This window comes from Eptatretus burgeri, chromosome 14, assembly GCF_056783735.1.
Source record: "Eptatretus burgeri isolate ZD-2024b chromosome 14, Ebu_testis_v1, whole genome shotgun sequence".
Classification (NCBI taxonomy): domain Eukaryota; kingdom Metazoa; phylum Chordata; class Myxini; order Myxiniformes; family Myxinidae; genus Eptatretus; species Eptatretus burgeri.
In genome coordinates, this window is record NC_140974.1 from 21,207,820 (window position 1) to 21,231,670 (window position 23,851).

At 43.6% G+C, this 23,851-nt stretch overlaps 1 protein-coding gene across 5 annotated transcripts in view; it reads right to left on the bottom strand.

The window, feature by feature from the left end:
• The window catches only part of LOC147012760 (uncharacterized), a 345,711-nt gene that overhangs the window by 303,262 nt on the left and 18,598 nt on the right, over positions 1-23,851 (bottom strand). The window contains exon 1 of one of the 5 annotated variants that reach the window (XM_085853919.1): positions 8,391-8,620. The exons of the other annotated variants lie outside the window; for them this stretch is intronic. The gene's annotated coding sequence lies outside the window, so the exon portion shown is untranslated. Of the gene's footprint in view, positions 1-8,390; positions 8,621-23,851 lie in introns of those variants that run through there. 5 annotated transcript variants of the gene reach the window in all.

The following is a 23,851-nucleotide window of genomic DNA, read 5'->3' on the forward strand; positions in this document are numbered from 1 at the left end:
GTCCCTGGACTATGTGTCCTTTTATCCTGACAAGGTGGAGTGCTTGCTGTCAAACCTTGACTCAGATTCTGCAACCGGTCCAGATGGCATCAGCCCACGTGTCCTAAAAACCTGCTCCTCAGCGCTTGCTCACCCTGTTTCTGTTCTATTCACTCTCTCATTTGCTCAAGGTCATCTGCCATCTGCTTGGAAATCAGGAAACATTACTGCCCTGCATTAAAAAAAGGTACAAAAACAGATCCCTGCAACTACAGACCAATCAGCCTTCTCCCAATCATCAGCAAGGTTATGGAATCCATCATTGCTTCAGACATTAAAACCTTCCTCTTCTCCAATGGCCTGATTTCTGATCATCAATTTGGTTTCAGAGCAGGTCACTCTACCCTGTATATTCTGCTTCCACTCTCCCACCAATGGAAGGAGGTCCTCAATGCCGGACGTGAAATCAGAGGCATATCCCCAGACATATCGCGTGCTTTTGACACGGTTTGGCACCCTGCCCTGCTCACCAAACTCAATTCTTATGGTATCCAAGGCCATCTCCACTCATGGCTCGCAGACTTCCTCTCCTGTCACAGTCAATGTGTGGCCCTAAATAGAGTTTTTATCCCTTCTTCCTGTCCAGGCTGGAGTTCCTCAAGGCAGCTTTCTGAACCGTTCTTTTTCTGGTTTTCATCAATGAACTCTCCAACTCTCTGGAAAATCCTCTTTATCTCTTTGCTGATGACTCCAACCTCTGCCGTACCATCTGGCATCCCTCAGACCGGCAAGCAGCAGCTTATTCGCTCACTGCAGATCTGGATAAAATCACAAACTAGTCCAACACGTGGAACATGTCTTTCAATCCGGACAAATCTCACACTCTCACTATGTCTCCAAAAGGACCGTTTGGCAACCCCCCCCCCCCATCCACTTTCTCAACAATCCTCTCGAAGAAGTCCTTTCTTTAAAGCTTCTGGGTCTCACTATCTGCCATGATCTTTCCTGCGAAAGCCACATTTCCAACCTAGCCTCCAAAGCCAGTTGCCGACTGGGAATCCTCCGTCGTGCAAAGTCCTTCCTCAGCCCACCTGAGCTCCTGAACACATACAAAGCCTTCATTCGCAGCCTGATGGAGTACTGCTCTCCCCTCTGGGCTGATGCTCCTGCCTCCCACCTTTCTTGGCTTCACGCTGTGGAAACGAAGGTATTTCGGATCATTGGCATCTCCCACGATGAGGCCGAGACTTTGGGGCTTTCACTCTCTCACCGCAGGCAGGTTGGTGGTCTTTCTGTCTTCTACCATCTCCTCTCTGCTCTTGCCCCCCCTGCTGTGTCTGCGATTTGTCCCCACCATATTTCCGCAGGGCGCTCAAGATTCGCCAACAACCCCCTTCTGGTAAAACTACCAAAATCACGAATTATTGCTCACCTTCACTCTTTCAATCCTCTTTTTCCCCGCCTTTGGAATAAGTTGCCTCACTCTATTCAATCCCATTCTTCCCTCCAGGCCTTCAAAACAGCTGTTCACCACCACCTCTTATCATCCCCCATCCAAATCCTCGATCTTTTCTACCCCCGTTAATCCACCCCAAGCCCACCTCCTTAAAATTCCCTGCTTTCCTTCCTGAAAGTCCCTGTAATGTCCATCTTGTATACCCCATGTTCCCTGCCCAATCCCTCGCCCTTCCACAGATCTCCTAATGTCTATTTTCCCCTCTGTTTTGTCTTTCCCACTCCCACCCCTCTTGTCTCATGCCCCCCTTGCTGTGCGTTTGCTCTCATACGAGCCTCGAGAAGGTATCCAAAAAAAAATCAAAAAAAATCAGAGCAACCAGACCAATCATAGGTGTAACCACCCGCCATGATCTCGCCGCAATCCGGTCTCCGAACCTCAGAGAGTGCTGCAATACCAATGTCCAAACGCTTGAGCTCAGATTATAACAGAGACAGGTGATCATCCTCTCTTAGGGTTAGGACATTCCAGGCACCCACCCGAAGGGACAGCCTCAGGTTAACCCAAGGAGACTGCTGTCTGGTGGACGACACCTGAGCACCACCCCACCACACTCCCACAATCTGACCTGGGAATATTACCCCATGGTTTCCCTCCAATCATCAAAGATCGGGGGTCCCGAAGGCTTTGCCCCAATCCCGTCATCCAGTGAGCTGCCCTGTGAAGGGAACCTGCACAGGAGGTACTCCCACGAAGTGGGTTTTCCGATTTTTTTATGCTTCTGGAATGTTTTGCGGAATGAAGGGTTTTACGGGTTTACGGTGGCCGGAGTGCAAATCCTGCCACCATCCTCCTAATAAGAAGTAACCCAACTGCAGGAGGATGTCTGCAGACAGAATCGGGCTCTAGATATGGATGGCCGTTGGCTCACAAGGAGCTCTTCTGCCCTTTAAATAAGTGTTATTCTGTTTCGAACCATTCCCAGAGTTTCTCTAAAACTACAAAGATAGCATTCTCATGTGTGTGCTGTGTGTGAATGTCTTTATAGTTGTTGAGGAACTCTGGGAAGGGTTCGAGACAGTGTTAGTACTTTGGATCGAGGAGTGTGGGAGGGTCAATCACGTATATACATATATCTATGTTTAACCTCCACCATCTTCGAAGATGGATGGAGGTTACTGTTTTCACCCCTTTCTGTTTGTTTGTTTGTTTGTTTGTGAACAGTATTACGGAAAAACTCCTCGACGGATTTCGACGAAACTTGGTGGGGGGGTTAGGTATGGTCCAAGGATCATGCCATTAAATTTTGGACTTGGTCCCCCCCCCAAAAAAAAATTTACAGAAATTTTTTTTTGCATTTCTACATGTTTTAAGTGATTTCCACCCCCCAAAAAGATTGTTACCCCCCCCCCAAAAAGTTAGAGAAAAAAATTTTTTTTTTGCATTTCTACATGTTTTCAGTGATTTTCAACCCCCCCCCAAAAAAAAATTGTTAGAGAAAAATTTTTTCAAGGATTTATGCAAGATTTATGCATAAAAAAAGGTAAAAACTTTTTTTCAACAAAATTTCGATTTTTTTTTGCATTTTTACATGTTTTAATTGATTTCCAACCCCCCCCCCCCCCAAAAAAAAAAATGGAGAAAAGAACTATAACTCTGTCAGCACTGTTCACATCATATTTAATGAACGAGATATAAGGTTCACTTGAGTGACCCAGCAGTATTGGCGGCGGAGGTTTTGCACTCTCCCGAGTGCTCCCTATATATATATATATATATATATATATATATATATATATATATATATATATATATATATATATATATATATATATATAAAGATAATCCAGTACATCACATTTTTAAAAACAAGGAAATGAGAATTGACATGGGAGGATGTGAGAAAAGCTGGGATAACAGAGATAAACAAACATTGAAGAAAGTGGTGAATTGAAAAGGCCCATTCTGAACAGCAGGCATGGTGTCGCTTCTGCAGAGCAGAGTAATTGGAGGACTGAAAAATGAGGAAAGCATTGTTGAGACTGGAGGATGTAAGAAAGGCCAGAACATCGATGAACAGACATTGGAGGAAGAGCAAGATGATAAGGAAAGACATTTGGGAATAGGCCAAAGGGACCACAGCACCAAAGAGCAGACAAGAAGAAAAAAGGAGGAAATTTTGTAAGGACAGCTGTGATTAATGGCAATTCACAAATACAGCTCAGACTCCAAGAACTTCCAAGTCAGGAGGAAGTGCAGAAACTGAAGGGACAGCAGTTTGAACTGCAGGGATAACATAACATGGATAGCTGAGTCATCAGAGAGATCTAGGGGATTCAAAACTGGAGAGACAGCTGGGGTAATGTGAAAAAAGCTAGAACAACAGGAAATGTCAGGAGAGTGAAGAGAAAATGGAAAGTGCTGGGAAATGAATGGCAGTGGAAGGAGGAACACAAAGCATGCAGCAATCACGGAGAGCACTTGCAGACAAAAACTACTGAAATTGGCAAAGTCCACTTAAGCTGTTTCATCTCAAAACTTTTCTGAAGGTTTCATAGCAAGTGCATTCAGCACTCCACTCGAGCGAACATAAAACGACTGGGAGCTAATCAAGACCTGTCGTTTTGGGTAATCGTGATTACAATAGAATTGAGAGTAAATTTGTCTAAGGAGAACTTAACAATGCAGAGAACAAGACTTTGCTGGTCATTACTGTCAAAGTCTGAAGTTTTTTGTTTTCCTTTCTCCAAGATGGGTAGACACTGTTATGACTGAGGTTGCCAAAAGAGTTTGAACCGTAACACCATTATATTTTGATTTCATGGTGGTTGCCCTCCTGGTGAGTAATGTGGATCAGCAATTCATTGTTGTGGTGATGCTGGGCTATACTGGGGATTAAAATTGGTTTGAAGTCATCGCTGTCAGCTATGAAACCAGAGACTTCTGTTTGCCTGATCTCACAGCAAAGCTATTGTCGGAGACAGTGCCAAAGGGAATTTCACACCAACTTCAGTTCCCATGGTGGCCTATATTGATGAGATAATAAAATTACAGGAAATGAGGAGAACAGGAAGGTAGCGCATCTGAGTTAAGGGATTTGCACGTTTTGAAGCAGTCATCGTACAAACCAAAGTCTTCCTTGGATTTCATACCTGGTGTGGTCTTTACTATTTCGCATTCCAAGCCACAGTGTCTGCACAATGGTAGCATCTCAATCTGGTTTTGATTGCACATCCACGTCTTGGTTTGATGTGCTACATCAAATATTACCACACACATCAGAGTCAAGAAAAATGAGTTGTTGCTTTGGAATTTGAAAGTTTTGTCATTGTTATATTAAGGTACGGATGGCTATTGTTAGTATTTGGGCTGGAGAGATAGCTTGTCAGGATATGCTCTCACCTTTGAGATGTCTCGCCTGGGTTTGACTCACGACCCAGCTATAAGCTCTCACCCAGGTGTTTCACATGCAAATGAGGCATCAATGTGTGTGCTGTTCATTGGAAGGACGTTAAACCAGCTTATAGTGGATCAACAGTGTCCTTTGCGAAGATAAACAAATTAGTGCTGGCACCCTGAAAATATTACAAATTCAAGGTCTGACTACATCTTCGGCAGCACTGATGCTCTAGAAATGAGCAGAGTATATTGATGATGATTGTTATTAAGGAGAAATAAAATACACGATCTGAAAAGAAAATTATTGAAATGATCTCTCAAGTGCAATAAAATAACAAAAATTGAACGAATATCATATGTTCTACTTTTGAGCCATTAAGCAATAGAGGAGGAATACAGGTATACAAAGACAATCATTTCCAAAATTAAATAAGAGGTAGCCAGGACTCCAAGGATGGTATATTTTGATTTTTCCATCATACATCATCAGCACTGGTCATTCAGATATAAACTACAACTGATTATGAGGAAAATGAAAACGATTAACCGTGGCTTCGGCTTATTCTTCTTCTCCATTCACGTCTCCCACATCATCCTCTCCAATCTGAGCAATTCCTTAATTTGACCACCCTCAGGGCACCAACATGCGGATCTGTGCATTCTCCTGGGAGGCCCAATGCTGAGGCTACAGACACATGTAACAGAGCTCTGTTGTAAGGCGAAGCCTCCGCTGCACGTGCCTGTCGGCCCCGGTTTTTGCCGATGAAGATGTCTGGGACCGTTTCCAGCAGGGTTTGCTCTGGCTCTTGGCCAACCTACTTTCACTCTTGGTTCTTTTGTTGGGGTCTACTACATCAGTCAAAAGTCTTGACTGTGATTGTATGGCATGAACATTGAGTAGACAAAATGTCAGACCCTTCGTATCGGGAATTTTAGAAAAAGTGGTAATCATGCTATTGCTACCCATGACATTCATTGGTGTTAACGCCAGGCCTGACGGACAAATGGTCGAGGAGTCGCTATTTCATGTTTTTTGTCTATGTTTAAGAGTTCACCGTTTTACATCGGTCAGTCTGATTTACTATATGTATAGGGGCATGGGGAGTTCAAAACGTTCTCACAGCGAGAAACTGATGATGGTGAAACAAAGGTCAACATTAATAAAATTAAAAATAAGTATATAATGAGTGAGAACAAAGTTTTTTTTTTTTTTTACCAAATACATTACTTAAATATTTGAATTATTTTTTATATTAGTATTTCTTCGAATGAGTTTCTCATTCCGAAAATTTATTGAACACCAACAAACTGCAATACTTCTATATTCATACAAACAGTACAACTACGACTACTGCTCCAATAATTAATTCCACCTTATTGAGTTGTCAGCCGGGGAAGGTTTTTGGCTCAAGTCTTTCAGGAATTGATTGACCATGCCTGACGTTCACCTGAAGGTGCTTTGGGGAGGGATTTGTAATATGTTCCAGATGGCAGTGACAACTCGCCTACTCTTCATGAAAGACACAATGGAATATTTACTGTCCACCAACTCACACCCATAGAAGGGGCACCGAGCTTAATGTCTATCTGAGGGAAGGTGTGCCTTGTGATGCAAATCCCTTCGTGCAAGCACCGATTGGACAGTTTCTGGCAAACACCATGAAGAAGAAAAATGTGAAAATGAGGTAGCATGTTACCATTTGTGTAGTTTGTAAGGACAAAGTCAGCCTGGGTGATGGTCAGAAGGTTAAATGCCAGATTTCACTATTAATGGCTTGTCCAATTTTGAAAAAAGCAAAACATTATAAATGCACCCCTTTTACATCCAAAAAGGGCATTTGTGTCATGTTCCAAAAGTGAAAAGAGCAAAGTCCTCCAACACCCAGGATCAGAAACGGATTACAGAGGTAGCAAAAGGACAATATTTGCAGCAAGTGGTCAATGAAAAACTTTATATTTTGTTCACAGCCAAAGCTGTCACACAAAGTGAATTTTGCACATCTGTGAAGGTAACGCACCGACTCGTGCAAACCAGTGTGTGTGTGTGTGTGTGTGTGTGTGTGTGTGTGTGTGTGTGTGTGTGTGTGTGTGTGTGTGTGTGTGTGTGTCTCTGTCTCTGTCTCTGTCTCTGTCTCTGTCTCTGTCTCTGTCTCTGTCTCTGTCTCTGTCTCTGTCTCTGTCTCTGTCTCTGTCTCTGCCCTCTCCCCCCCGTCTCTCTTTCTCTCTGCGACCCTCCCCTCTCCCCCTGTCTCTCCACACACACACACACACACACACACACACACACACACACACACACACACACACACACACACACACACACACACACACACACACACACATTTCTTTACCCACATGAATATGACTTCCCGCAGTTAATCTGAATGCTCTTGTGTCGAGCGCCAAAATTTCAAAGCAATCTGCCCCTTGTCAAGTGATGTATGCTTGTGTAAGGGGCTTGTTCATACATTACATACATAATAAACACGTCTGAGGAACAGAGAATTCACACGGACTGTGTAATTTACAACAAATTCCTTCTGTCTGTGTGAGCTGTGCTTACACAATACGCCAACACTGGTTTAAGTAGTCTCCAGGTGTTGTACGTTTGGTTACGTAATACAGGACAGTATGCATTGAAGTCGAGAAACAGTCATTAGAAATGCTTTGATACCTGGGCTTCAAATGACAACCCTCCCCTCCTCTTTCCTCTTCACCCTTCCTCTTCCTTCCACCACTTCCCTCCTCCTCCTATCCTTCCCCGACTCCAATCCAGTTAAATCCAAGCTCAGCTGAGAAATAAATAAAAAAAACAACCCCTAAACTGCCTTGAGCTCCTTTACAGTGTCAAGGTATACTTTGGTAATGGCAATGCAGCTACTTAGAACTGCTATATAAACAAGTAGTAAAAACATGTTTAAAATGTAAAACGATGGAGTGGATGGTGTGCCAAAAAGTATGTGAATAAGGTTGGGATGGTCACAAGAAGTTATGACGTAAACCACCCCGACGTCTTTCTTCAAAAGGGCGTGTCAGGATTCAAAAGGGTTTACATGTTCAAAGAGGGACATTTCAAGAGTATGTAATTGATAGACGTAATTAATATGCAGTCACCGTCCAATAATAAGTAATTAGGCCAAACCGGGAAAGCGGGGTTAAGGAAGTCACGTACGTTGGAGTACTGACGTGTCTGCATGTTGTTAAGGGCGGACACGGACATCGGAGGAAATCGAAACGTCACCACGTGTTACACGACCATTTGTCACGGTGCATGTTGAGCGTACATAGAAAAGCGTTCAACATTGGTGTCGATGGAATCGCCTCAGCCTTTGCCGACTCGGCTGGTGAAAAAAAACAAAGTGAAGAGGAAGAAGAGTTTTCCGTTTTAACGATCTTCCAATCTGGACTTAAGCGATCGATTCCGGCGTCTTCATCAACCTTGGGAGCGATAATAATAATTAAAAAAACATTCGAACGAAGATAAAATCGACTTTGTAAAATCGTATCGATGATACTCTGTGGAAGAATTTTCAGAGTGTAATTTGTACACATTTACCTCAGAAGTGGAGATGGATGCAATGACAAATTTGTCACCAGAAGAGTTGGCTCGCACCAAGTCCTTCTCTCCACTGCACGGGGCAAGTATTCCATGAATACCATCGAGTTAATGAATGCACTCAAGCTTCCACTTCCGCTTCCTCTTCTTCTTCCACTTCCTCTTCCTCTTCTTCTTCCTCTTCCACTTTCGCTTCCTCTTCCTCTTCCACTTCCACTTCCTCTTCTTATTCCTCTTCTTCCACTTCTTCTTCTTCCACTTCTGCTTCCTCTTCCTCTTCATGATCCTCTTCCTCTTCCTCTTCCTCTTCCTCTTCCTCTTCCTCTTCCTCTTCCTCTTCCTCTTCCTCTTCCTCTCAGTGGGAGTATGGGGTGGATGGTGCTGGGTGGGATGGTGGGGAAGGTCAGCCAAATATATCCTGTAAATCGAAGTCAGAACCTGAGACGGATAAAAAAAAAGAAACTGAGCACAAATATACATGTATTATCCTCTCCTTCAGTGAGGGCATTGCATTTGGGTCCGTTTGTTTGTCCGCACAGAACTTTCGTGTTTTTCTCCACAACTGCTTGTCAAATTGAGAGGAAATTTTCACCGTTGGTGCGACTACTCATGGAGAATGTTTCAATGAGAATTATGACATCATAGGTCACGTGGGGTGGCAGCCATGTTGGAAAAACGGGAAAAATTTGGACCTCTGTATCTCTGAAACCACACGAAGGAAATAATTTAAACTTGGCACAAAACAAGTGCTCCTCCTGGGGGAATGAGTGACATTTCTTATGATGTCAAAGGTGTCTCGTTATGACGTCATACTTGCGTATGTACAATGCCTCATCCGATGAGTATGAAAATTTTTGAGGGTTATCTGGGTTTAAAATGGTCCACAGAAAAAAAACATTTGATTCAGCAGCCATATTGCTTAAAAAAAAAAATCTTCCCTGTAGTAGTGAAACAGATCGGGGCGAAACTTTACACGTATGACCCTGTCCATGTGGAAGAAAAATTTCACACATATGATTATATTGGTCACATGGTTTGGCCGCTGTATTGGATTTACCCTAATAACTATAAAAATCTTCTTCACAAGAACGGCTGGACAAATAGAGAGGAAACGTCACGCAAGTGTTCCCAAGCCATGGTTGTACAAGTTTGTTAAGGAATAATTGATAGGTCACATGGTTTGGCAGCCACATTGAATTTACCCTCAAACCTATAAAAAAAAACTACACCACTCAAAATAAGTCCTGGCAAGGTTCTGCAATCTCTGATTGCTCTTTTTCTTGTTTTAAATTATGTATCAGTGAGAGCTGGATGGAAAAGTCAACACAATATCAAAAACTGGATGGGAAAGTCAAACTCTCTGATATGAGCCTTCACATTGTGTGTGTGTGTGTGTGTGTGTGTGTGTGTGTGTGTGTGTATATGTATATGTATGTATGTATATATATATATATATATATATATATATATATATATATATATATATATATATATATATATATATATATATATATATATATATATATATATATTAGGATGGTCCAAAAATAGCAAAAAAATATTAAAAATTTCAGATATTGTCTCCACAAGCCTTAAATTATTCCACTATGATTTGATTAACGCGCATAAAAATTTTTAAGTTGATCGGAGGTGATTTAGAGGTCGCTCCATATGACGACTTTTAGTTTCATGAGTTGGTTAAATTAGGGTATGGTCAGGTATGATTACGGGTACTTCTGGATGTCCGAGGTGGAAATGGAGTGCACTTTCGAACTCTATGAGGTCGATTTACTCTAAGAAATGACTGCACCGACATTGAATTCACTACCATTTCGAAAATATGACCTAAAACAAGATTGATCATTACTGGAGTTGAGAAACTAATCCTACTCATTTCGATATTTTCTAATCTATAATTAATTTGTTGTCCGTCTAAACATTTCTTAGAGTAAATCGACCCCACTGAGTTCGAAAATGCAGTCCATTTTCATCTAGGAAGTTCAGAAGTGTACGGATTCGCATCTCACCATACCCTAATTTAATAGAATAATAACTAAATAAATAATAACATATTTTTCGTGAATCATTGAATCTAAAACACTGGATGTTGGGCCAGCTAGAAATAAATTCAGGCGGGAGTGGAGACAGCAATAGAGGCGGAGATGATAGTGGTATTTGGTAAATGAGACTAAATATTCTAATAGTTTGTAATTCCATTGATTGAAAAATTAGGGTATGGTCAGATACGAATCCGTACACTTCTGAACTTCCAAGGTGAAAATGCACTCCATTTCCACCTCGGACTTTAAACATAGCCCTACAACTTACTTTAAACAACATACCCATAAAACTTACATCAAACAACACAGTCATACAACTTACATCAAACTTACATGAAACAACATAGCCCTACAGCTTACATCAAACAACATAGTGCAACTTGCATCAAGCAACATAGCCATACAACTTACATCAAATAACATAGCCATACAACTTACATCAAACAGCACAGCCATACAACTTACATCAAACAACATAGCCATACAACTTACATCAAACAGCACAGCCATACAACTTACATCAAACAACATAGCACAACTTACATCAAATAACATAGCCATACAACTTACATCAAACAACATGGCCATACAACTTACATCAAACAACATAGCCATATAACTTATACAATATAACATAGCCATACAACTTACATCAAACAACATAGCCACAAAACTTTCATCAAACAACATAGCCACAAAACTTTCGTCAAACAACATAGCCATATAACTTTCGTCAAACAACATAGTCATATAACTTTCGTCAAACAACATAGCCATATAACTTTCATCAAACAACATAGCCATACAACATACATCAAAAAACAAAGTGCAACTTACATCAAACAACATAGCCATACAATTTGCATCAAACAGCATAGTCATAAAACTTACATCAAACAAAAAAGCAAAACAACTTAGGTCAAACAACATAGCAGTACATCTTACATCAAAAAACATAGCCCTACAACTTACTTTAAACAACATACCCATAAAACTTACATGAAACAACACAGCCATACAACTTACATCAAACTTACATGAAACAACATAGCCATAAAACTTCCATCAAATAACATTGCCATACAACTTACATCAAGCAACATAGCCATAAAACTTCCATCAAATAACAGCCATACAACTTACATCAAGCAACATAGCCATAAACTTCCATCAAATAACATAGCCATACAACTTACATCAAGCAACATAGCCATGCAACTTACATCAAATAACATCACATTCTTCCTGGAAAAAGGAGGGTTTGGTGGTGGGGGGGGGGGGAAGACGAAGGATTTCCAAGTGTCCTGAATTCCCTTTGCCCCTACTTCATCTATCAATGTATTACACAGCTAATTTCCAGCAGTCTTTTTGGACCTGAGGTTTATGGTGGAGCCCATCTATTTGTCAAATGTCAGATGAGGAATCTGACATACTCAAGGTTTGTGGAGGTTTTGACCCACTCAATTAATTTCGTGTAAAAGTGGGGGCACAATCTCGGTGGTGTTGCCTTTTCGAGGTGGCTTTACAGTCCTCATCCCAAGTCGAATTGAGGTATTCAAGAGTCAACCACAAAATTGACATGGTACCACGTGTCGATGAGCAGGTTTACTCGCTCGCTCCTGAAGGGAATTAATGGGCGTGCTGGGTTTTCATGGACAATGCAAATGCAATATTGTACAGTAATTATATATCGTGAGACTGTAACCTCAGCTTTCGATGCAAATTGAACTGTTTGGATGGTTTAGTTTAAATTACACTTTATAGCAGCTCGGCTGTATTGTGTGTAATTACAGAGTTACAAAATGCTATAAAAAGCAGCAAGATTAAACTGAAAGCTAATAAATCAAAAGACCGAATATTAATTAACACAAAGTAGTAAGACTCCCAAATTTTTCATATCCCACTTTCCGCTACACTTAAACCCATAACGTATAAGATACCAGTATGGCCTAAACATCCCCTGTCCCTTCTGCCTATATTTCCAAACTTTATACCCTCTAACCCCAATTTCTCAAATTCTTTGTAATCATCCCACAATGATAGTATACATAATGCAGACATTAGGAGACAACGGACAAATCAACATAGTACATGGGATTCGAGCCTGGCAGTCCAACCTTCTCAGTCCATGTTTGAATCAGAAGATGAAAACAGCTCACCTTTGAACAACACAAGTGTTTCTACAAGCTGAATCCTCTGGTTCTCAGGGATATTTATACTTGGCTTTCAAAATTTGTTGATACGTGTTCTTGGTACCCGATAAATGAATCGGCAATCATCATGGTGATATTGAAGTGTTCCTGCTGAACAGGATGTGGAAAAAGTGCTAGCACAAGCTAACCCTGGCACAAAGTGGCAAACAATAGGAGGAGTCCAAAATAGAAGTCCATCAATTTGTGTCCAAGTAGTCATTCGCATTGTGGTAACTCCAGAAACGGTTGATACCGAGATGAAATCATCAATACCATGGGATTTGTTTCACGTCACGTGTGGAAGGAGAAAATTAAATCACGATCCGAGGTGTTGAGGCCTTTGCCTGAAAGTCATCCTCGCGCAGCTGGAAGAACGCTCCACTGATGACGGTTAGAATCATTCTTCACTCCCACCATCCCCTCTCCTCCCCGAGGTCTTTTCCTCGATGTGAATTGCAGCTGCTACGCTTGTGTCCTACAATATCAGACCTTTTAGTTTAACCCAAACACGTAAACTGTGGTGACAGTGAAGTTGAAGAATATCACCCCGTGCGCGATCCAATTCTATGGTTCCTCCTTCATTTGCGCTCATATATCCAAGGAGTCTTCAGGGCATTCCATGTCGACATAAAAATAAACGCTTAATCAGCCCAGCAAGACTGTGGTGGGGCTGTCTACCTCGAGAGAGATTGGCGGAAACATTGTGATGGCCTCAAAATGAAAGTCAAACAAAACTTTTGCAAAATTTGATGTCATGGCTATGTGCAGAGGATTATTAAAAGCCATCAGAAGCAGTCAGAGCTGAAAAATTCATTACCTGCGACCGATTTCAACGAATTGTTGGGGCATATTAAATTTACCCACTCCCGTGGTGTGTGCAACCTTCGGGGGTAATGAAAGTACATTTACCCAACAATGGCTGCAAGTTTAGAAAGATATCCTTTTCAAAATGTAATTTTGTTTCAAGCATGCTCAGGGAGACCATCCAAACAGTTTTGTGTCAAACAAAGAGTTAGGAAAGGCTGCATGCAGGAAAACAGAAAGGAATCATTTCCATCATACATTTTCCACAATGCTGTCCGGTTAAGGAAAAAGTACTGGATGCCCGAAACTACGGCACTTCGAAGATGCCTCTTGACGAGGGTCATGCCGGGTGGTTTGCCGTTGCTTTCCCTTCCCAGAAATCAGTCGGGATAGCAATTCGCAATTTCTTCAGGACGCAGGCGAAAACTCGCCCACTCTTTGTGAAACGTCCATCGACCTTTCACGTCCACCAACGACCAGTGCTGACAGACGGGTCCTCCAACTTAACGTCGATCCGATGGATGGCGCCCACATTGATGCCTTGCAATGTCTGTGAAAAACCAGGGTGACTGTTTTTAGTTGGGCAGAGATTCCAACACAGGCAACACAGCTCAGAGGCAAGTGCACATAACCTGCAAGCTATCCTGCCAGCCATTTTTGAGATAGACTCGTTCATTAAACCTAAAAAGGTGTGTTGATTTTTCACCACCCAACATTATCCTTCCAACCTACAATGCTGACCATAACCCACTTCCAGCGCCTTGTATTTAGTTCCTTAAATATCCATTTTGCTTGAACATGCTGTTTGCTGAATCAGCCCTTTTCTGCCAGATTTTGTTTCACGGCAGCCAGAGGTCATGGAATGGAGAGAAATGTTTCGCTGCATTGCTCTCAGTGGGGAATCTCCTCTTTTATGAACAAAAGAGGGTCTAAATAGAGTCGGGGGGCCAAACTCGGAACAAAGAGACCAGAAAAGTTATTTTTTGCCATTATGAATTTTGATAGCTCTGCGAGTAGCATTTCTTTTGTTCAACTGTCAGTGCTGCCTGAAACATTTAAATAGTTTTATCAATTGTTTCATACCAGATTCGGTGGCGTAATTGTTCGAGAGTCCACTGTGAGTCTGGGAGGTTGGTGGATCAAACCCTGACCGAGTCATACCAAAGACTTAAAAAGGATGCTTCCAACCGCTTCCTTGCTTGGCACTCAGCATTTAAAATGATAAAGCACGGACAAACGATGCAGGGAAGGCCATGACAAACTACCCAGTGTACCCCTTTGCAAGAAACTGTTTCGGCAGCACCAACACTTTGTAAAATAGTATGATCCATCAAATCCAAAAATATATTGTTATTTCAACTTTGCAGTCATCACCGCTACTAATCGAGTGCTGAGGTTGCACATGCTTTCATAATAATCATGTATTTTCCCTTTATAATGGACTGGACTACACTCCATATAGAGGAGGACATTGTGTGTTGGTACCCTGGCCGAATTCAACTTCATAAAGAGTGAGACATTGTGTTGGTGTCATGGCTTTGTTCTTTGGAGCAGAAGACTGCCATTCAAATGTGACATGCGAACAACTTGGGAATGTGAATTCGTTTATGGTGTGGGAGCTGAATCGCAGAAAACCTCGCTCTGAGCTCACAAGTGGTGTAACCTTGTATCAAGGGATATCCAAGAAGATCAAGGGTCAAAGGATATCCAACTTGATTCCTGCAATTGAGGCAGGAATTTGGAATTTATTCAGACTTCCAGCAATAACTGGACTACTCTTCACGAAAGACACCGTGGAATGTTTAACATTCACCAATGACTGGTGCTGGCAGACTGGTCCTCCAGCTTAATGTCCACCTGATGGACAGCGCATTCATTGATGCCTCACCCTGCCTGCGAAACATCAAGGTGACGGTTCATATGTTTCCCAGGCAAGACAGCTCCAAGTGAAGTGTGCGTACCAAACAACAAAAATTGTGGAGGCACTACGTCAATAGTGATGCAACAGCAGGCCAAATTTAGAGAGAGCGAGAGAGCGAGAGAGACAGACAGACAGACAGACAGACAGACAGACAGACATGCATGCTAACGGTGGAACGTTCTGGTGGGCATATACTCCAAACTAACCCGTCAACTTTGGGGGAAACTTTTTGGCACAACTTGCTCCAGCAAATGAAATGCATATACCCGCCTTACATGCAAAGTTTGAAGCGTCCCAAAGAAAACTTTCTACCAAAGAAGCTACATCATCGTTTGTCGACACTTCCATATTGAGAGAAGCGAGTTCTACTGCTTGTTCTCGCAGCCAAGTTCATGAAAGAAGAAAGTACTCCTGCTATGCTCACCAGCAAGCCATCAGGAAGTGCTAATTACACAGGAACAATATCCTTCCATTTGTACAGAAACATCCAAGGACACTTGTTTCGCCTACTGAGGCCTTTTGCATATTTTTTTTTTATGCAAAAGCAAAACAGCATCACTTCCAATAACAGCCAGTGACAGCGATCGACGTGCTCAAGCGTTGCTTTTCCATTGGAACTGATCCTATTCCACCACCGATGACAAACATGCCAAATTAACTACCGACAAGGCGAACATTGCGAGAAAGGTGAAAAAGATTTCTCCCTCAAGGTTTTTCGTTCTCCCGACCATAAAGGTAAACCCAGAACGGATGTGAGTCATTTTCGATGTCAGTCGTTTCCTTTTCACTCAGAGTAACATACTTCTCCCCAGAGGTGGGTGAGCTTTCTGAAGACTTTGGAGACGAAGTTATGCTTTTTGCCTCTGAAACATTCTTTTTATTTCTCCACGAGGGGAACGGGAGACAACTCAACACCCCATATATATATATATATATATATATATATATATATATATATATATATATATATATATATATATATATATATATATATATACACATATATATATATACACACTCATCTTGCACTCTGCATATCGGTCAAAAGGAACGAGTGTAGCACAGTTGTTAGCCATGCAGTGGGCCAAGGCCATTTCGACAAGCTCACAAATTGGCCAGTCCGTGGGTCATTCCACAAGGCACTCCAGTTCCTTGTTCGCAAGAGGCTCCCACGGCTTGGGGCTTTGGTTTCAAAAGCACAGGGGAGCTTTAAATGAGGCTCGCCCATCTCCTGAAAACAGTGCGCCTTTGTTTTACCGTCGCCGTTGCCCATCCTGCTGGATCTGTCTCACAATGTGCCTGGAAACAGTCAGAATTGAGCAGATCATGTGGCGACGATGCTCCCTGGTCATGCATGATCAGCAGGCAATTCGTAGCCTGCAACTCCTTCTAGGCCTAAAGCTGGGACAGAAATTTTTGTTCCAAAATAATCAATCATTGGCAAATGATTGTGGATATTGATGCTTCAAATGCAGAAATGGATGAAGAATGGATTGGAAGATCGATGACCTCAAAGCATTAGATTGAGGATGTCATGTCTCGTGCGATCTCAGAACACATTTTCAATGCTCTAACCACAGTTCCCTTTACCACATTGGTTACCAAATACATCGGTTGTACAAAGATGCTGAATTCGAGCGTTGATCGTATCAGAACCATCACTAATGCTGCAGACACAGATAGGTGTGTTTTTCTCATCGAACATGAACAGAGGTCCAAATTGAGAATTCATAGTTCAATTTCAGTCTCTGCACCATGTAATCAAATAATACACCTGGGTACAAACGTCACAAGAAAACCTCTTGCTATAATAGCAGAGGACCATCGGTCTGCTGCCCAAACCGGCTTTGGATGCTATAGCTAAGTTGGTATAGATTCGAACAATAACAATTTCTCTTTGAGATGATTGCAAAAAATTTTGAAGGAGGTTAACATACTGTGAAACGCACAGCCTCGTTCAATTTCCCACCGAGTTATTTCTTGAATGCGAATTTGGAGAAGCGTTTTGCGTTATTTTCATCAAGCATTTTGAGAGGTCCAACATTCCCTCCTATCGGTGTCTTTAACAGCCGACTTTGTTTAGTGACACACAGTTGCCCCCCCCTTCTTAAGACATGCTTGCAAGCTCACTCCACCTGCACCCCCTCTTCCTGCAAAGTGAATTGTATTTTGAAAAACACCTGCAGCACACTTCACATTTCGAAGTAACATGTACAGCCGCAGAATGTACTTATGTACAGCCGCAGAACCAGCCCATGCCCCCTCAGTGCCATGTTGTCTTTTTTTTTTACGATAAATGGACGAGGTGTGTGTGTGTTACGCCTGGTGTTGGCACAGTGGTTAGGGCAGCGGCTTGGGATCCAAAAGGTCCTGAGTTCAAGCCCCGTTGGACCACTGAATTAATAGACCAGGGGGTTGACTCAGCCTGTCATCCTTCCGAGGTCGGCAAAATGAGTACCAGTGTACTGGGCCGGTGTATACCCCGGTTATAATAGGTGTACCATATTCCTGTGTCGTAAGAGGCGACCAGGGTTGCGTCAGGAAGGGCATCCGGCGTAAAACATGTGTCAAATCACTATGCGGATCATACCGATGATCCGCTGTGGCGACCCCGAACGGGAGCAGCCGAAAGAAGAAGAAGAAGGACGAGGTGTGTGTGCGTGTGTGTGTGAGGCATGTTTTTTTTGTGGGGTTCTATTAGAGCGTTCTGATGTGGAATGTGACACACCAAATGATCGGCATGATCTCGTGAGTTGATTGGGCTCATTGACCACAACGAACCCGGAAGATTTCCCATGTTTTCAACACACACCATGTAAAGGTGTATCGAGCAGCTCAATCGGTCCTTCCACAGCATGGAATTCCAATTAGAAAATAAATAACAAAAAGAATGATAACATTGTAGCAAAGCATATATCAATTAATACTAATAATATTAACAACAATAATAATAATAACAAATAGAGGTACATTCAAAGTACACCGCCCCATGCCAAATATATAAATCACAAATCCGACAACGCGCAACATTGCTGAAGCACGCACCTTTGGCGCCCAACATGTGGAGACAGAATTTGGAGGGAGTGGTGTACAATACTTGATTTTTTTAAATTGCATAATTAAAATACATCGTAATCATGAAATAATTAATCTCTTCATCAATTGGCTAATAGCATACCAAGTCGGAATGTGCAACTTTTTTAAAAATTAAGAAATTAATCAAAAAAAATGAATAATTAATTGATTAATTGATTAATAAATAAATGAAAAATACCCTTTAAAGCCAAATCACTGGTTCACTGTCGGGTCCAAATATCAGCGTCCCGGCTCAAAAGGTTCCTGAGATATGGCCTTGATGAGAAAGAAAATAAAAAGGAATTAATAAATCGATAATAACTAAGTAATTGATTGATTAATCAAAAAGTTTAAAAATAAATACCGTTTTTGCTAAAACCTGGCTTTGATGGAACCCCACTTTGATCAGACACCTGACCTTGACCCATGACATTTTTTTTTTAATCATTATTCATTAATCAATTGAATTTAGAGATTGTCGTTCTCTGCATCAGGAGCCCTCCTGCACTGAGACTGGTCTCGGTCACAGCATCAGGAGCCCTCCTGCCCCAATGCGGGTCTCGGTTTCAGCATTACGATCCTTCCTGCAACGAGGTGGTTCTCGGTATCGGCACCAGGAGACCTCCTGCACTGAGGCAGGTCTCAGTGTCAGCAGCAGGAGCGCTCATGCACCCAGGCGGGTCTTGTTCTCGGCACCAGGACCCTCATTCACCGAGGCGGGTCTCAGTCTCAGCACCAGGAGCCCACCTGAATCTAGACAGGTCTCGGTCTTTGCACCAGGAGCCTTCCTACACCGAAGCGGATCTCGGTCTCGGTAATAGGATCCCTCCTACACCGAGGTGGGTATCCGTGTCGGCACCAGGAGCCTTCCTGCACCAAGGCTTGCCTCGGTCTTGGCACAGGAGCTCTTCTGCACCAAGACAGGTCTCGGCCTCAGCACTAGGAGCCTTCCTGCACCAATGCGGGTCTTGGTCTCAGCACTATGAGCCTTCCTGCAATGAAGTGGTTCTCTGTATCGTCACCAGGAGCCCTTCTGCACTGAGACTGGTCACGATCTCGACACCAGGAGCCATTCTTACTGCACCAAGGCAGGTCTTGTTCTCGGCACAAGAAGCCTTTCTGCACCAAGACTGATCTACTACTGAGCACCACGAGCCTTCCTGCACCGAGTTGGGTCTTGGTCTCGGCACCAGGACCCTCATTCACCGAGGCGGGTCTCAGTCTCAGCACCAGGAGCCCACCTGAATCTAGACAGGTCTCGGTCTTTGCACCAGGAGCCCTCCAACACTGAAGCGGATCTCGGTCTCGGTAATAGGATCCCTCCTACACCGAGGCGGGTCTCCGTGTCGGCACCAGGAGCCTTCCTGCACCAAGGCTTGCCTCGGTCTTGGCATCAGGAGCTCTTCTGCACCAAGACAGGTCTCGGCCTCGGCACTAGGAGCCTTCCTGCACCAATGCGGGTCTTGGTCTCAGCACTATGAGCCTTCCTTCAATGAAGTGGTTCTCTGTATCGTCACCAGGAGCCCTTCTGCACTGAGACTGGTCATGATCTCGGCACCAGGAGCCATTCCTACTGCACCAAGGCAGGTCTTGTTCTCGGCACAAGGAGCCTTCCTGCACCAAGACTGATCTACTACTCGGCACAATGACCCTCCTGCACCGAGTTGGGTCTCGGTCTCGGCACCAGCAGCCTTCCTGCACCGATTCCGATCTCAGACTCGGCACCAGGAGCCCTCCTGCACCGATGTGGGTCTCGGTCTCGGTACCACGAGACCTCCAGTACCGATGTGAATCTCAGTCTCAGCATACCATCAAATGCACACCATCAAGTGAACACCGTCTGCTCCGTTCTTGCTTTTGGCAGCTTGGCTGCCGGGTAGCTATCATTTATTGGAAGCACGTCTGTGCCGCTGATGCTGGCCCTTGTACCCCTGCGATTCATTTTGGTGACCTCGGAAGGATGACAGGCTGAGTCAACACCACCTGGTGTTAATTCCGTAGCCAACAGGGCTTAACTCATAATTGCGGATATCTTTCGAGAGATAATTCATAACTTAGAGATCTCATAATTGTGGATGTATTTAGAGAACTCCTAAGATAAATAATTGGAACTGCCACTTTATAACTGCTGGCAGTGATGACTGGGTACCAAGACGTCCTGCTTTGATGCGACCCCGCTTTGACGTTGACGTTTTAAAAAATGATTATTATTTATTTATTCAATCTCTCTCTCTCTCTCTCTCTCTCTCTCTCTCTCTCTCTCTCTCTCTCTCTCTCTCTCTCTCTCTCTCTCTCTCTCTCTCGCTCTCGCTCTCGCTCTCGCTCTCGCTCTCGCTCTCTCTCTCTCGCTCTCTCTCTCTCTCGCACTCGCTCTCTCTCTCTCTCGCTCTCGCTCTCGCGCTCGCTCTCTCTCTCTCTCTCTCTCTCTCTCTCTCTCTCTCTCTCTCTCTCTCTCTCTCTCTCTCTCTCTCTCTCTCTCTCTCTCTCTCTCTCTCTCTCTCTCTCTCTCTCTCTCTGACCCTCTCTCTCTCTCTCTCTCTCGCCCCCTGCTGGTCGTTGGTGAGTCGTGCATGGGTGTGGCGTCATGGCGGCTCTGTGTGTGCAGCTGTGAGTACTGTGCTGTGTTGGTGTTGTTCCTGTCCCTATTTAGTTTCCCTCTGTGTCCCCGTACGTGTTTGTGGAGTTTTTTCCCTGTTTCCCTTCCTGCTGAGACGAGAGAGAGAAGGAGAGCGCGCACGGTAGGTGCTTAGTGGGTTTTCCTTGAAACCTTCGGGTTTCTGGGCCTACTTTTTCATCTGCCTTGTTTTCATAGGCCTGCCGTTTATCGGTGGTTTAGCTTCTTCCTTATACTCTTCCTTTCCCTTATACTTCATTTGACCCCACTTGCTGGTTGCTTGTGACGGTTTTCCTTTGTTAAACTTAAACTTCTCTTCTTTTGCTTTAAGCTATGGCAAACGGACGTTTGCACAATAGTGTGTACGAGTCACTCACTCGGAAAAATGGAGTGACAATTACTCCACCTGATGGAGTTAGTGTTGAGAACGTGGTGATGGCTCTGGGAGAGCTCGTAGGAATCGAGAATGTTCTCGCCGCTTCGAAAATGAGCCAACGTGTCGTGGTTTTCTTGTCGGAGGAGCGACACGTGGCTCAGGCGGTCGAAACCGGTCTATCCTTACCGCCGGACGTCTTCGTTAACGTTAGTTATCTCGATACGATGGCGGTAAAATTAACACTGTCCAACATCCCGCCCTTCTTCTCGAGTGAGGAGATTGTTGCTGCATTAAGCGTTTTTGGCACAGTTGTATCACGAATCTCCATGATTCCACTTCGTCTCCGCTCTGACGCTTCGGTTCGCCACATCATGTCGTTCCGACGTCATTGCTATATCATTCTAAAAACAACGCTCAATCGCTCAATGCAGTTATGACTTTAAAAAATAAAAACCGCAATTACCAGATTTATATTGCAACGGAGACCACAACTTGTTTTATCTGTGGTGAATCGGGACATTTAAAAAGTGATTGCCCCAAGAATATATTAAGTGGCATATCTAGTGTGGTCGAACCCATTGAGACGAATAGTGGTATATCTAGAGTTGGGCACGTTGGTGACGCTTCAAACTCGAACAATCTGCCTGGGCCGTCGAGAGTGGAGGTAAATCCCCCCCTGACAGATGACGAAAGCTTCACCGTTGTTCCTTCAAAAAGGAAACATAAATTGAAGCATCTAAATGATAACAATAGTCAAGATGTGACGGCGAGCTGTGCAAAAAAGATGGCGCCGGCTGCCGAGAATAATGACTCGTGTTTGGAAGCAACAATAGATGTTCTTTTTAAAACGAAAAATCGATTTGATGTAATTGCTCCAGAGGATGATGACTTTTTTGTCGGTGGGGTTAGTGAACATGAGGAGGAGATTGGTTTTGTGCAGCAGGGAGCACACGTGACCACTCCCATAGTCACAGGCACCTTGGATATTAACACCGAATCCACTGTAACCCCCGTCCCTGAAAAGACCAACAGTGAAATGTGTACCGTTTCTAAGTCACCAATTACTCCAAACCTGGTTGAATCAGGGTGTAAAGCTTCAACTAGTGAAACACCAGGTTCATCTCAAGCGGAATATAACGTTCCTTCCATTAGTATTCTTCCTCCTCCCCGTTTTCTTCACCCTCCCACTCCTCCTCCTCCTCCCCCTCCCACTTCTAATCTTCTTCCTCTTCCCACCCCTCCACCTCCCCCCACTCCACCTCCCCCTACTCCCCCTCCCCCCACTCCTCCTCCCCCCACTCCTCCTCCCCCCACTCTTCCTCCCCCCACTCCTCCTCCCTCCACTCTTCCTTCCCCGACTCCTCCGACTCCTTCTCCCCCTTTGGAAGCGGAATGTGAGGCTTCCCTTATTAAACCATCAGCTCCATCTTTGGAGCATAACGATAATGTAATGGACACCAATCAGTACTCGGATTATGATTCGGACGGGGACTCATCACTTGCTTCTTGTGGCAGTGCTGAAGCATGGAATGATCCAGTTTCCCAAGATTCGGAGAGTGTTACCAGTGTTCCACCTGCTGATATCATAAAGTTTCTTCATGACACCTTTCGCAAGAAACATGTTAAAATTAAAAACTTTTTCCCTGACTTATCCGGCTTTATAATCTCTGCGAAGCTTTTGCTCCTCAAAGCCGGACAGCTTGGTGTGACGGAATCACAAGTGTATCGACTCCGGAAATGCATCCTCAAAGCAAAGAATGAGCTGCAGACACTGAGAGACTAAGTTTTTGACACACCCAAACTCTGTGTTAGCCTATGGCCTTCTCTATAGCGAGTTTAAATATTAATGGGGGACGCTCCTCCATCCGTAAAGCAGAAGTTAAACAGTTTGTTGAGACCAATCACATTGATGTTTTGCTTTTGCAAGAAACAAGATGCAGCTCCTCTTGTGCAAGTGAATGGCAAAGGACAATGAGGGGAAAATGGTTTTTTAGTAGTCTGGAACACCCAAGGGCTGGGGTGGCTGTTTATTTACAACCTTCCTTTTGCAGTCCCAGTGTTGTTTTTAATGAGATTATCAAAGGGTATTTGATTTCACTCACCTTCACGCATAATGGCTTTAAACACACCGTACTGAATGTCTACGCACCGAGCGATAGCACGGAGAGACTCACCTTTTACACACACTTAGAAACGTCTCTTTTACACATTGATTTTGATGGACTTGTCTGCTTGGGTGGAGATTTTAACTGCACGATGGACCCCACCATTGATCGTAATGGAGAGGAGCCGCACCCAGCAAGCGCAGCGCCTTTGTTGAGAGCCTTGTCCAAGTTTTCCCTGGTTGATGTGTGGAGAATCCGCAATCTTTCTCTCCGCCAATACACGTGGAGTCGGTGTTCAAAAGGCCACGTATCAC